At 36.8% G+C, this 12,821-nt stretch overlaps 1 long non-coding RNA gene across 1 annotated transcript; it reads left to right on the top strand.

Annotated features, from left to right (window-relative positions):
* The first annotated feature begins 1,180 nt into the window (after positions 1-1,180).
* Positions 1,181-12,471, top strand: LOC135220475 (uncharacterized). Its single transcript, XR_010315705.1, has 4 exons — positions 1,181-1,366; positions 6,559-7,467; positions 9,795-9,903; positions 10,511-12,471. It is a non-coding gene; the product is annotated as an uncharacterized LOC135220475 (long non-coding RNA).
* The last annotated feature ends 350 nt before the right edge of the window (positions 12,472-12,821 follow it).

The following is a 12,821-nucleotide window of genomic DNA, read 5'->3' on the forward strand; positions in this document are numbered from 1 at the left end:
CGACGCACTGACAAGGCATATCTCTTATCCATCAACGGTCGCGAGGACTGGGGTCACAATCGATCGCCTGAAAACCAGCCTTCATCATGGACGAGGACCTCGCAGACGCGGATTCCACAGGGGCGTGGCCGCCTCAATCTTCCTCGGAAAAAAGCGACTCCTTCGATCGCCAAACCTCCTAGCCGTAGCTGCGGCCGCCCTCGAAAGACGGTCGAACCCCGAGGATCACCTCAGGGGAGGCATCCCGTCCCCGGAAAACCCCGAGGATCTACCACAACAACTAATATCACGCACCCGAGGGCGCCTCCGCCGTCCAGCTCGCTTCCGCGAGTGACTACCCGAAGTACAAAGAAGTCAGCCAACAATCATACCTAATTATTGTCTTGGGGGGAGTATTTGTAAGGACAACGCTTATTCATAATTTTCTCGTACATAATTCATTTTTCATCGCGTGTTCTTATTTCCCCCTGAGAGAGCATCAGCGGGCTTTCCGTCAGTGTATAAAGCTGTATAACCACATATTGTGTACTTTGTTTATATTTTGTATTTTATGTCTCTCAAGAAACACAAATCGGGTCTCGCCGACCCACTTTTACTCTCTCGCGGGTCGGTGACCACCATTTCCGTTCCGCATGCTTGTATATTTATATTTCCCTTGACTGTAATCAAAAATCAGTATCACTTCTTAACCTGCCTCTTTGTCCACCTCTCACACTAGCCTTTTTTATGATATTTAATTTTAACGAAATAGGTAATCACGAAAAGGTACGATTCATAAAGAGTAGTGCCATAAATAGAAGATAGAATTGGGTGCTTAACATCCGTTTTTCAGATTCCTTGGAAATTGTGTGTTAAAATTACTAGTTACCATGGTAACCTTAAGCGCTCGATACATTTGGTAAAGAAAAACCAATTTAGGCGGTTTCAATCACAAAAATGTAATTTTCGTCATACTGATATCTAATATTTTGGAAATGTTTGTTTGTGCATTCTATCCACTTAAAGAGGTTCATGTTGTATAAATTTTCAGCTTTCACAATATAGTTAAAAATTCTCTTGTTAGACAAGTTTTAGAGTGGGCCTGTCAACATGCAAGCATAATCCTTTTGATGCATCATTATATCAATAAACTATTTGAATTTGAATTTGTTCATAGTAACTCAACTTGTCAACAGATGTTGCTCGTGTACAGCGTGACGTCACGTCTCTTGGCAGTGAGGAGATCTTGTTCTTTAGAGTCCTTGGTTTTCACCTCGCCATTGCTCTTCGTCGTGGGTCGTTCTGGCTTTGGTTTCCGAATCCGAAACACTTAGGAAAATTTTGTTCAACTGACTCGAGCTCAAGTGGGTACTCTGAAACTACAGAGGTTTGTGCTTTTACATTAAATTTATAAGTTTAAGATTAAGTATGGTCGTGAGATTCAACAGTGTGAAATACATATCCTTTTTTGTCAATGCAATTTGTAATTTAACATTAAACATATTTTTGTGGATGTTTAATAGCAGTTATTTGTTAGTAACAATTTTCTTAAAAGCAGGTTATAAGGGAATGAGTATATTGTCTGTTTACTATTAGTGGTGGAAATCATTTCTCCCAGCCCGGGTCTCCAATGCTGAGCTAAAGAAGTCTTTGAGAAGACAAGTAAATTTTGGGGAGTGGGAAAAGTGCAGTGGCCTAATCAGGTTGATAGGCAAAGTGGAAATCACGATATTCGTAAACATGCTGATCATCGTCAAGGTAACAATCTGAAAGAAATTTTTAAAAGCTTGCGAATTATCAAGGATATTACAAGGGTAGATTCTAATTTAAACCTAACCTTGCTTAATCCAGGGAAATAGGTCCTCTAGCCAAGTGTGTGAACCACAGTTTTTACTTTTTCCGTTTGTGCTCTTTAAGGTAATTTTTTTTCTGTGATTGCCCACTAATTAATTGTGTAGTGTTTGTCTTGAGTGAATTATAAGTGAAGTTGTGCATTTAGTTTTAAAGGTATTAATACTTGGTATCATTATCGAGAGTTGTGATTAAAGGTAAAGATCCCAGTTTTCATTACGTATTAAGATTAAATGGATTGCACTTTTCAGATTGAATTCGTGATAGTAAGAATGTTCAAATAATTTTTAGTCATTTTAGGATGTCTACTAATGAAGTGCTAGATAACGATAGTAATTAGCTCCCTTGAATTTTTTATCAGTGATTTTTATTATGAAACTTAACATTACATTTGGCCTTGATTGAAGGAAAAAGTCGGTGATCTTTCTTCTAGGGAAATTTAAAAGATTTTTGTTAGGAAAAATTATTTCAATAGCCTGTCTATAGTCCGTACATGAATGCCAGATTATTACCAAGATTAAACATAAGTTCACTGAGAAGATGAATTGTAGAGTATGGAATTTCTAAAACATCCATTGAACCCAGGAGTCTTAAATTGCTTTTCTCTCCTAACTGGCGATAAATTATGGTTTTTAGTGACTGTTGGTTTTAACTATGAACAGCTGCTAAAATTAATTTCTAGCCTCAGATAAAAAGCAGTTGGTAAGGTAATTCTTCAGAAGCAATCCGCACTGGATATTAAAATAATCACCTACATGGAAAGAGCATGTGAAAGGCAATATAAAAAGTATAGTCATTATATGAGAGATTGAACGGGGTGGAATTAAATGAGCTTGATAAGTTTTTACCTCTAATTTTTCTAAGTCGGGAGAGGTGTTTCCTCTACGGTAATGTTTACTTTTAATGAGCCCTTTAACTTTCTTACGCAAACAAAAGCAGTTCCAGTTACTCATTATTGGCTGAGAGGTGTGACATAGTTATGACGTCATGGGTTTCATAACCAATTATGAACGACTTTAGTCGAAAACTAAGTTTCACTAGCATTTCAGCGGAGTAATAGTTAGCTGTCCAGTGTCCACTGGTATCCTTGTTTGACTGAATACTCGAAAAATGAAGCAAAAACCGGTATTTTGTCTTCCTGTAGCTATGGCAGAGGCAGTGGCTGGCCCTTCTGGCATTAATTTTGACAGACCTTCGATTTCCTACCGATTGTTTGCAGTGCAATGTGGGTTATGGTGGATTTTATAATTTGTCTAGTGGTGGGGTTAAAGAAGTTGTGATTGAATATGCTCAGAGACATAATTTAATTCTACAGCCAAAAAAACTGCGAGTGTTGTGGAGTTATTTGTCGGATCGACTACAACAGGAACGCCTTTAGGTGTGATCGCTCTGTAGTGACGAAAGGACGTCGGCGTAAGCGATGCGACACCCAAATCCATCCGCCACGGTAAGTAGCCTTACTGTAAACCCTGTGGGTAGCGCGCGCAGCACAACATTACCTCTTGCCGTACATGCCGTGCTTGCCAAGAATCTTTAAATATGCGGATAAGGCGCGAAGCGCCGTTCCACTACGGCCTTACTGACAGCACACACAAATCGATGGTCGCCGATATGTAGTCGCAACCTACTTTGTTTGTTGTTTTGGTATCGCCGCCATATTGGCTTTGGTGTTCTTCCGCCGATTTCGGTCGGTGGTCGAGTGGGCCCGCGAATCAGTAGGTGCTCCCAATTATTACTATTGCTGCAAAACACTCCTTTCTGGTTGTTTTGCGTAAGAAAATAAGTTACAGGGCTCATTAAAAGTAAACATTACCGTAGAGGAAACACCTCTCCCGACTTAGGAAAAATTAGAGGTAAAAACTTATCAAGCTCATTTAATTCCTACCCGTTCAATCTCCCATATAATGACTCTGCATTTTATATTGCTTTTCACATGCTCTTTCCATGTAGGTGATTATTTATTTCAATATCCAGTGCGGACTGCTTCTGAAGAATTACCGTTGGTAATTATTGCTAAACTTTACCCCAGAAGGGAAAAGGTGAAGTCAAAGGAGCAGTGAATTTTTCTTTCATGTAATAGTTCACTTTGTTGTATTAACACGGGCTGGGTGTAGATGAAGACTAGTTCATGGATTTTTTGAGAAGATTAAAACCATGCATACCAAAAAATAAAAGAATATTTAAATTTTAGTGGTGTTAGAATGTACTAAAATTGGCGTAATCTAAGGGATCCATAATTGTTTAGCCTCAAGATTTGCGTTTTGAGATTTGAGGTTGGAACAACTGATGGATAATGTTGGGTTGAATAATCAGGACTTTGAGCATACAGAATGGATATAGTGACGGATGAGGTCAGGAAAAACAAAGCAGGTGACTTAAGGGTAAGTGAAAGAAATTTTAAAGGTATTTCAATAACCAGTCAAGGGTAGATAGTAATAACCTTAAAATAGGATGTTGTATCTATTTTTAAAGTTTGGGCACCACAGGGTACATTCGAACCTGATTAATAACAGTTCCCAAAGTTATTGAAAAATATGCGCAATTTGTTTATATGAGCCGCGTCCCATGAAATTTTCAGCCACTGTGATGGCATATGACTTTGCCAGATGCACGATCATGGCCGACTTTAAACCTTACATAAAATAAAAATTGGGGCTAGAGGGCTGCAAATTGATATACTTGATTGGAGGGAGATGATAAACATACCAATATGCAGCCCTCTTAGCTGCAGTAGTTTAAGAACTTTGGGGCAGGCAGAAAATATGACCTCAGAGAAAGTGCTGCTGGACAGACGAATCGATCTGAAAAGTTGTCTTTTACAGATAACTAAAAGAAAAAAACTAAAAGCATTAGGGTACTTGGAGGCGCTGTTAGTATTGAGGTATGTCGAGCCGTGTCCGTTTTTATGAGTAATTACAAGAAATCCTGCACCAGTCATTTTAAGCCAACTTAAGAACGGAATGTTTGGTCAATGTCTTGTTAAAGAAAGGGTCACGTCAAAGATCGCTCAAGATATGACTGCAAAGGAAGTTTCGTGGAGGATAAGGCGAATTTGCTGAGGGAAATTGCGTAAGAAACTGGCTCAAGAAAATTATGGAACAGGATGCGATATTTAAGGAAAATATTAGGCATAACCATGCGCTTTTTCATTGAGGCAATCGCAGATCAGTGAAGTTTGAGGAGCATTTTAGCAAAGGACTAAATTTAGAAAATATTACCATCCATTTAAGTTGTTGAAATACTGCAGTTGCCAAGAATGCAGTTTGAAGTTATCCTTGAGATTACTTTTGAAAGTATGTGGTCAAAAAAAAGATGAGGATACATAAGTATGTGGATGTCTGAACTTGAACTGTGGGAGACTTGTAGAACTTGGTAATTGGGATTTTCTTGTTATATATCCTTTTACTTTAGTGCAAAGAAAGTGTACCCAAATGCTTTTAAGGTAACCTTTTAAAATTATTTGACATAAGATGTCTGCTAAATGGATATGGTTATGAACCTGAAAGGTTTGCTTGTAAGGTTTGGAAAAGGTAAAGTTTGTCTTGGTTACTTTACAGATACAGTACTGATCTTGGAAGTGGACCAGATCCATTCTGGTTCTAGAACATGAATCATTAGTCGTTGTTTTAGGGCAGTGTAACTTGTATGTCAAAATACCATAGTTTTAAGATATTAAACTAAGGCAATATTGATGAAATTATGGAAAAGTGAATTGTGATATAGGAAGTCTTGAATGCCTGATTTGGACAGATTTTAGCTAACAAGCGGGGGTCAAATCCTTGAAATCTGGTGTAAAATATTTACAAGAGGAGTAGGTATCTTGCAACAAATTGACTTAGTTCAACTTAATAAAAATGGACGTTCAACTTTAATAGAAATGACAGCACTGTGAATAAAACCGTACTATAATCAGATGTGGAAAGGTAATTGCAGGGGAAAGGTAATTGCAGTGAAGTCTCGACTAAGGTAAAATTAAGTTTTTAGTTGTGAACTATAGTTCTTTTTTTACAATTTAATTTGGTAATTGTCGGCATTTCGTAGGCCAATGTATTACTTGGCATGTATTACATAATCCTTGAAAATAACAAATACGTACTGAACCTACCATATCAGAGCGCCTCAGTGGCGTGATCGGTATGGTCTTGGCTTGCCACCTCGGTGGCTGCGAGTTTGATTCTCTGCCATTCCCCTGGTGGTAGTTCACACGACGAGGCTCGAAAGTCACGTAAAGCAGTTGGTCCCGTTGCTGAATAACCACTGGTTCCATGCAAGTTAAAAACTCCATACAAACAACCATACAAACAAATACAAACAAACCTACCAACCATAACAGTTTTAAGTTATAATTGTAGTTTATAGAGTAAGAATTTTAGTTCGAACAAAATTGTTCGCAGAAAAAGTACATGGGTAGATGGCAGCTTTTTCCCTAGTTATGAAAATTCTTAAAATACTGAATATTGGGTAAATGCTGGATTTTAATTTTAAATGACCCATTTGAGTGCCCTTAAGATTTTTAGCTTCGTTTTGGCAATCTATGAAAACCCATTTGCTTTGAGATAGTGGTATTTTCGTGATTCTTTGTTCACCTCTAAGGCTTCTTTGTTCATTACTTGATGTTTTTCATAGCAGCAAATCATTCACAACCCATTACTGATTTAAGACACTTAAGTTCATTGTTTTCAATGTTAAAAATTGTTCAGCTTTAAAATTTAAAATTTTCTTTTGCAGGGATTGCCATTGTAACATCTCAAAGCTGAGGACTCAACCTTGAGTTAGCACCAGACTGACAAGTCACTTCCCGGGAAGCATCTTCCTGAATTTGAATAGATGAATTTATCGGAATTCGGACCTGATGGGCTAGTCATTCCGTGGCAGATCTTCCTAAGATCTTGAATCTAGGAGTTTTTTAGATTGAGTATCCTCAATTATTTTTGTCAATGCCGAAGCACTAAATATTCCAACCCATAACTGCTTATTCCCCATAGTACTCATGTTCTTGTAGTAGAAAACTTGAATGCTTTAATTACTGTTCATTTTCTTTTAAGTGTTTGATTGAAGGTTTCTTGATAGCTAGCAATTCATGGCTTGAGGTTAAACTTTTGTTAGTCTAACTTAATCTGATGAAAATCAAACTTAATCCGAAGTACTTCTCACCTATGTGGCTTGGTTCCTATCTAAGCATAGTTCTCTTGATTATAATACATTAAATTAATCGGACAGCTTGTAACTATTTGAATTTTGCCTGAGATACAAATGGAGTACCACTGGAACTAAAGCCACTGCACAGTACATTAAAAAATACTAAGCACACTAAAAGTAATTTTTAATTGATTGTAGATTGTGATTACAATTTTACTGGGTGCATAGAAAATTATAAAAATATTTGACATTTTTAAAATAAAATTAACCATTTTAATGAAAGATTTCGATAAATCCTGCTAACTTAGTTTGTAGTCCTACATCTCTTGAAATTTTGTGGGAGATTAACCCAGAATATAGATACCTTAGCCACACTAGGGCTGAAAGCTGCAGGACAAATTTAATACAGACTGTTCTGGTAGTGATGAATGCGGTCTTTCATGAAGGATCTCAAGAAATTGGGGTATACACCATACTTCCATTCAGGCTAAGGTTCAGGTAGGTCATCCAGGCTCTGTTGTAGCCAGAATACCTATTAATCACTAGAGGAATTGCCCTAAACTTATGTGAAATCTTGGTTTTGTGAATTAACAATGCAATAGCTAATGCAATTGCCAGTGTAGATTTAACACTTTTTTTTATGATCTAATACTGGCTCTGACATAAGAATACAGTATTGGTATACTTGTTATCTATTCAATAACAGTACCAAGATGTTCTTGCTTATTTCGTAGACATCAAGGCTGTAACTTTCGCACTGAATAGATTTGCATGTTACTGGCTCTGATATTTGCTCTTGAGATTCTTACCCATATCTGATGTTAAAGGGCATTGTTCATTGTATGGTAATCACCTACACTTGAGCCCTTTCAGACAAGTATCTAAGGCCTGAGGGAACCTCCTGGTTTCTAACTATTGGTAACAGTACCAATATGTGTTGTCAAGTACCAATACTCGGTGGCAAGAAACCACCTGTTCTCTGGAATTGTAATATGAAAGGTTCTTGTTCTTATCTGAATTCTTGAGCAATGAAGGGGGAAGTTCTTTAGGTCATGTTAACCAGTTTAACTGGCTAGCCTATACAAAAAGCTGCTTTCAAGTTTTGTTGTATTTGTCAAGCTTGCTCTTAGGATTTTACTTTTAATAGATTTGCAATTAAACTTGACTGATTTTAAGGTGAACCTTTTCATATTTCTGGGGAGACTGACTGACTACTACTAAATAATTAGGGAGCTGTCACTTTAAATTAGACCGAATTTCCTTATAAATACACTGGTGTTCCTTACATTTCTCTGATGCACGCGCTTGCAGCTTGATTTGGGTTGGAGCATGATCAATCCAAGCTACAGGAGAATATCACTTGAATGTTTAAATGAGACCTCAGGAAGTCTGTGCACTGTTGATTGGCAAGTTTGTCACACTGGCTGCTTCAGATGTGATTTTCAACGGTATTTTTCTTTAAACTCTAAAAATATGCAAATTGCTATGATGAGATGATTCATCTCGCCAATCTTTGGAGGGCTGTAAGATACATTGCAATTTTCGATGCTGGATCAGTTCAGAATTCAGATATGGTTTGAAATGGGAAGTTGGATGAAGCCTTTGTATGGCCAATACTCAATGCTTTGTTCTGGTGTCATACATAGAAATCGACCTAATATAAAGGATCAGCTACCACTATGCAGATTAGTTAGTTAGGTGAATGTGGCATTAGGCAGTTCGTAACTGGAGACCAGTTTTCTGTGTGGTTACTTTAGTAACTAAAATTAATGGCCGATTATGGAATTGGAAGCTATTGGAGAGTTCGTCCCTTAAATGCTTTACTTCATTGGACCAGAAAATGCTTTACTTATTGGATCAGTGTATATTTTGCTCTTGTATAGCTCGCTTCCAATAGTAGAGTGGTTTGTGATTCTCTTATTGGTGGTTACACTCTTGTATTTGATGTAATCTAAGAAATATTCCTTTGATTATTCATAGTCTACTTTGACATTTCAATAATATGTTGCTTTGGCCATATTTTGATACCTAAAGGCCTGTCCACACTAGCGGGCCTGATCGGCGTGCTCTGGGGTTGACGGGCAAATTCTAGCAGGCTTACCCGTGAATGTTGTCAGTGAAGGAGAGGTGGGCTCGCGCGACGATGCCAGTAGTGTGTTCTGTGCGGTACGATAAATATGGTGCCTACCGCAAAAAAGAAGATAGCGTAGCATGATAATTGCATTGTGTGTGATAAAAAAGAAAGGAGAATATGGTGCAAAGAATGGCTCAGTTAATGTATATGGTTAACATAAGTCTGCCTGGTTCGAAGCTCATGCCATCGGGCACTGTCATGGTGATTTTGCTACAAGACCCATCGGGCAATTTGTCGGTTTGCCGATCAGGCCCAGTCGTGTGGACAGGCCTTTAAGCTTGAGTGAAGGCTGCATACCGTTTTATTGGTCAGCAGTTTTGCCCACTTTGATGCCCTAAACCTAAATGAAGGCTTGAATACCTGATTATGATGTTACATCCTTTAAGTTCAATTATCATTACAGTTTTTAACCTTTCTCACAAAGTTCCCTCTTGCTTGTTTTACTTTTCTTCAATCTGTTAACTTAATTTTCGTCAAAACTGATAATGAGTTTGGAATGGTTTTAAAGAATTTAGTCCCATTGGTACCCTGTAATTTATTTTATTTGCACGCCTTCTTATGACTGTTTTCCAATGATATTAACTTGACAGATGTTACACACTAACCAAGATATCTGTTAAGTATGCACAATCTACTTCAGTATAGGGATTTCCTTTCCTATTCCTGTATCTAATTTCAAATTTTTTTACAGATTTTTCTCAGTCTTATGGGAGTAGACTATTCGCAAAGCCACGCCAACTTGAACAATCAAGTCAGTCATGTGACCTATCTTTCACAAGTTAGCTGCTACAAAAAAAAAGGTGGGTTTAATACGTTAATTTAAAAGTTTTGTAGGTCCGAGTTGCAGGTTATTTGCCAGTTAAGCAAAATTTGCAACTCTTAGAATAGTCAGGTTTAGTAATTTACATAACGTTAATCGAAATTTTAATCCCCAAATTAGTTTCACTGCTTTTTTTTTTTTAAGCACTTGCTAATTTGCATTTCTTTAAGCCATTGATAATTTGCTTGAGTTATTGGAATCAAATTATTTTGCCTGAAAACCTTTAATTTTAAATGCAGAGAAATAGTATAAGGAAGAAAATTTTATGGAGTCAATTTATTTTGCTTGAAAACCTTTAATTTTAAATGTATAGATAGTTTACTGAATTTTAAAGCTTCTAAATTACTATGCCCTTATGTCACACTAAATACATTTCGGATCAAGCTCAATATACTTATGTTTTTGGATTTTAGGCATATTTTTAGTGCAATTACGCACATTTTAATACTTAACGATTCATTCAATATAGCTATGTCATGTTTGGAAAAGATAATTCAATATAGCTATTTCATGTTTGGAACTTCCAGAGGATTTATAATATGCGTATCATTTACAAGTTTGAATTGTCTTCATCTTTGTTTTACCAGAAACAAAGATATTACAGAGGAACAAGACGAGACTTTAAAGTTTCAGAGGCATATTCCATAGCAAGAAAAAGTTTAGAAATTCTTTCTTGGGGATAGAATGCAACTTTGTTGTAACGTTCCTGAAGATGATTGCAAGATGCAGCAGAAATTAATCTTTCGACTGTGCAATGTTGCAAGATGCAACTTAGTTACTTTAGAGGACTTTGTACAACGTTCCTGAAGGTGATTAGAAGATGCAGCAGATTCATCTTGGATTCATTGCAGCTTCATGATCTAGCAGTGATTTGTCTTGGTTAATTCCATTGTCGCACGCAGAGATTCTTGTTACCGGATATGGCAACAGCCCTACAGATGCAGCAGTGATTCTCATCTTGGGCTTGCATAATGCAAGCTCTGTTAGGTAATGCTCCTGAAAATGGAGCAAAAATTATTCGTTCTGTGAACACCCTAGGTTAAATATTAGTCCAGGTCACCGAGTATATATGGCATCCTGATTTTATAATAAAAGTTAAGTCAGAGTTATATATGCAAAAATGAAGCAGAAATAATTCATTCTGTAATCACCCTAGGTTAAATCAAGATTATATGTCACAGAGTAAATATGGAAAGTTCCCAGAGATAGCAGCCAGGAAGAGCGATATCGTACACAAGTTCAAGAGGTACACTAAGTATGCAGCGAAACAGGAGGAGTGATATTGTATTCTCCAGAAATGGCAGCATTTATAGAATTTCATCCCTTTCGACATCTAGATCTTTTCTACGGGAACTTTGTTCTTCAGATATTCTGTTCAGGATAAGTAGCTCATGTATTTTAACCCCTTGAACCCTGTCCACTGCAGGAACTATTTGTGTATTTCTTCTTCGAATATTCTCTTCTGGCTCAGCACCATCTATATAACTATCTCTTCTGGCACAGCAGCATCTATATAACCATCTCCATCAAGAACTACTAGTTATCTCTTCTTTAACTTTCTCTAATACAAGAACATCTTGTGTAGACTTATCCTCTTCTTTGACTTCTCTAATACAGGATCACCATCTTATGTTGACTTCTCCTCTTCACAAACTAGTTGTGTTTCTTAGACTATTCTCTTCATGAAGAGCAGCATTTTGTAGATTTTCGCCCAATATTAGTTTCTTCTTAGACTAGTTTCTTCTACAGGAACAGCAACTTATGTAGACTTCTGTCCCCTTCAGAAGCTTGTGTTTTTTCACCTATTTTCTTTCTTCCGTAACATCCCCTGTAGGCTAGTGTTTCTTCAACTATTCTTTTTCTACCGTAACATCCCCTGTAGACTTCTCTCCCAGTCAGATATAGCGTATGTTAATATAGTTATCTCACTTTCAAAAACGGCTTATTTTCCTTGCTTGGTGTTCTGTTTCTCTCTCAAGTGTTCAATGGTGCTCCTTTTAATCTTCTCTCTCCTTTAGAAACACCTAACGTTGCCTTTCTTCTTATATCCCTGTTGTCGACATCCCACCTCTAGTAACATCCCACCTCTAGTAACTGCAAAAAAACAAATTGGATTGCCAGAATATTCAAAATAACTTCCTGTAAACTTAAATGGTTTTTAATGCCTTTACATTTCGGTTGTAAACTTGGGTAGAACTAAAATATAGTTCGATATTGACATATCAACAATTCTTGCCACAAAATTGTGAAATGAGCATAAGATTGAAAACGTGACAAGAAAATTTTATACAAATTATGTTGCAATAAAGTTTACCTGGGGCTGCATGTTTGCAAAATTATCCCATAATAATGAGAAAATTTTGTGTATCGTATAAAATGGAGCAAAACGATAAACAGCAGTTGCTAGCTCATGACAGGCTCTCAAGATCTGATTAGTTAACGAATACCTTACATCTTGCAAGACCGTCAAAATTGCATTGCAGTTTAATTTTAATATACTTAGAAATTCAGGTAATAATGGTTGGAAATACAAAAGAATGAATCAAGGGAAATACAAAAGAATGAATCAAGGGAAATGGCAGAAATACCAAATTTCACACAGTAGGGAGATATTCAAAAGTTCAATAAATGTTCTTTGGGATTATCACAGACATTAAGATTTAAAATTATTAAATAAAGTCTGGAAGTAATGATTAGAAATACACAAAAACAAACTAGGGGAAATAAGTAAATAATTACTGACAGAAAGACCAGAATCCATAGTAGGAAGCAATCCAAAGAGTTTTTAGACTTTTTATCAGTGACAATTCCTAAAACACTGGAAATAATTGGTGGAAATATTCAAGAATAAATAAATGGAAACCAAACTCCATAGAAGAGAGAGGTATCGTAAAAGAG

This window comes from Macrobrachium nipponense, chromosome 2 (genome assembly GCF_015104395.2).
Source record: "Macrobrachium nipponense isolate FS-2020 chromosome 2, ASM1510439v2, whole genome shotgun sequence".
Taxonomy (NCBI): domain Eukaryota; kingdom Metazoa; phylum Arthropoda; class Malacostraca; order Decapoda; family Palaemonidae; genus Macrobrachium; species Macrobrachium nipponense.